This window comes from Bactrocera latifrons, unplaced genomic scaffold, assembly GCF_001853355.1.
Source record: "Bactrocera latifrons isolate USDA-ARS-PBARC rearing strain unplaced genomic scaffold, ASM185335v1 scaffold_85, whole genome shotgun sequence".
NCBI classification, from domain to species: Eukaryota; Metazoa; Arthropoda; class Insecta; order Diptera; family Tephritidae; genus Bactrocera; species Bactrocera latifrons.
Genome location: NW_017537545.1, coordinates 1,202,423 through 1,205,443, shown reverse-complemented (window position 1 = coordinate 1,205,443; position 3,021 = coordinate 1,202,423). Strand labels below are relative to the sequence as shown.

Below are 3,021 nucleotides of genomic sequence, written 5' to 3'. Positions count from 1 at the left end.
GCAGCGGCGGCAACAGCGACGAGGGCAGCAAGGACAAACTGTTGGACAGCAGAAGTAATTCGTTAAAATATTTTCAAATCTGTTGTTCTACAAACGTGGTCCTGCTATAAAATAAGGTTAACTTACCAATTTGTACATTTTGTTAATTTTTTTTTTTTTTGAGTTCGTAGAAAGAACGATTTTTGACTTTTGAGCGTTGTTAGCTGATTGATGCCTTGCTGTTGAATATCCAATGCTTTTATATGCCATAGAGTTCATGCTTTCAAGTCAATAAAAACTACAATAGAAACATTAATAGATTCATTTCAATAATCGTAACAATAACAAAAATGCTGCAAAAACTTTACCGAAACGTGCAAGTCATATGCGACGCATGCGCAGACGCCGCTTAACTTACTCGTAGCCACAAACAATACTATATAATAGCGCGTGATTGTGAGGGCGATTGCTCGTACACGGAGTCAACGCAGGTGTGCGCTCTTTCACACCGCATAGCGGGAGCTGAAAGCAATTACGGCGTGAAGTTCAGATGAAAACACAAAATAATAATAACACTAAAAATAAAATAAAATTAATGCATTAGACCAAAAAGGCGAAGCTCACTCTTATTTTCATTACGCCGCGATAATGCGCTCATTAGCTAGCGGCCGAGCTTTGGCCAACGCAGCAGCGACTTGGAATTACCCGCAGCCTCGCACGTCTACCCTGAAAAGGTTTTTGTGACGTTGTCTTACAATAGAACAACAAAACAACAGAAGCGAACAAAGATCTGATCGAACTACAAGACTTTTAAAAATAGAACATTTTTTTTTTATAAATCAATTTATTTTTCTGTTTAAATCTGCGTTGGTTCCTGTATCGACGTTGGTGGCACGAGCGATTCGTTAACGGAACTCTCACTTTGTTTATGTTTTATGTTATTTTAGTTCTTTTGATCACGAGCGCTGAGAATATGTTTTAGAATTTTTCTTACAGTGGTTCGAAACAAAGTGATATAGACTACGATGATTTGGATGTGTGGACTTTTTAACTTACATAACTATATATGAGTATGAGCTATTAAAGCGGCTAACCATGCCACAAACTCCTTTTTAAAGTTAATGAATTGTTAAATACTTTTAAGAATATATGGCTGTTTCTTATCAAAAAGTGAGGTGGCGGCAATGTTAAATAAATTTTTGGAGTCACCATCGAAGACGAAGAGTCAGCATTAAAGAGCGTTTTGGTCTTATTTTCCCCTCCATAAAAAGGAATCTTTGAGTGATATTGGTTTTTCCTCTTTTTCGTCAAGGGGAGCCGACTCCATATACGGTCGAAACAGTAGACATTTACGAGAATGTACTTGTATATTATATTTTATAGTTATGTCAGTAGAGGCGCTGTCAGGCGGTGAGGTTGAATACTTACCGGACCACTCTCATATAACAAATGTATAAATATTTTGATTCAATCGTTGACGTATTTCTGAGCACAAAGCTTGCGTGAAGGCAATGGTAACAAGTAAAGAAGAGCTTGGTTTGGGTCTAATGAAACATTTATACTCTCGCAACTTTCAAGGATCAAAGCAGTGAATTTTTTTTTGCGAATTTCAATAGTAAATCTGACAGGTCGTCCGATATTTGCGGTAAGAAGTTACCGTTAAGATGCACATATTCAGTATCTGGGAACTGGAATAGTTTTTTGGTTAAAATGCAGCATAGCTCAAAGGAACTTTTCGTACAAAGTTGCATTCAGATACATTGTTTGGCTCTTGAATTGTATAATGGAAGGTGAAAGTATCAGATGGAACTTAAATTGTATAGAATGGTAAGTAGGTGTGATTGCAGTGTGATTTCGCTCACTGTATTTCTCCAGACTGGACAAGGAAGCAAAGCAAATGAGTCTGGCAGTGAATGAGGCCAAGTCGAAATATCTCCTGTCATCAAACAAACAGTCGTCGCTTTCGCGACTTGGCTCTCACGTCACTGCTGACAGTCATACCTTTGAAGTCGTATATAATTTCGTCTATCTTGGAACCAGTGTAAACACCCCCGACAATGTCAACCTGGAAATCCAGCAGGATAACTCTTGCCAATAGGTGCTACTTCGACTGAGTACACAATTGAGAAATAAAGTCCTCTCTCGACGAACAAAAACCAAAATCTATAAGTCACTCATAATTCTCGTACTGTTATATGGTGCAGAGGCTTCGACGATGTCAACAACTGATGAGTTGCGAGTTTTCGAGAGAAACGTTCTGCGAAAGATTATGGTCCTTTACGCGTTGACCACGGCGAATATCGCATTCGATGGAACAAAATGAGTTGAGGAGAATGCCACACCCAATTTTCCAAATTTTCAGCCCACATATGATCTTTTCCTAGTTCTGAATAATATTAAGAAATGATATTATGATTTGACCGCATAGATCATATGATTTGATATTATATCCCCAAATTGAATCCCACTTCAAATATTCAAAAAATTTCATTACTCTTAATGTATGGTTTGTATTTTGCCGGCTCGACTTTACGTAACTTTAAGATTTTTCCTTATGAATTCTCTGATTATCACCTGCTATTCATGTTTCTTTAAGAGGTGTAAACAAAATCCAATAATGAAAATACTACCGATACGACCAAGCTCGTAGGTACACTCCACCCTACAGATCTATACATAATACCATGAGAACTTTAAATTCTTTTAAAATCAAAAACCCTTCGATAGATCTCAATAAAATAATTTGTTTTTGAAGAACAATATGGAATTATATATAGTGATGGAGTCTTGTTTTGTTACTCGAACAGGTCGTTACTAGAAAAGTGCCTTTTTCACATCTCCTCGAATTTGTAAAATGACAATTATCCACCTACCAATCAAAATTATGAATTATGGAAAAAAATTAAGTATAACTTTTAAATAAAATATTTTATTAACAATTCGCTGATTTCGAAGTCAACAACGTTAACATCTAATTATTCTACACAGTTAAGTTATTCCTTATATCACAAAATCAGTGTACAAAATCTTTTGTCCATTTCG

The 3,021-nt window shown here is 36.4% G+C and overlaps 1 protein-coding gene across 2 annotated transcripts in view; it reads right to left on the bottom strand.

Moving 5' to 3' along the window:
* Positions 1 to 3,021, bottom strand: part of LOC108977166 (pupal cuticle protein G1A-like) — an 8,331-nt gene that overhangs the window by 512 nt on the left and 4,798 nt on the right. Inside the window, exon 3 of one of the 2 annotated variants that reach the window (XM_018946740.1) lies at positions 2,887 to 3,006. The exons of the other annotated variant lie outside the window; for it this stretch is intronic. The gene's annotated coding sequence lies outside the window, so the exon portion shown is untranslated. Of the gene's footprint in view, positions 1 to 2,886; positions 3,007 to 3,021 lie in introns of those variants that run through there. 2 annotated transcript variants of the gene reach the window in all.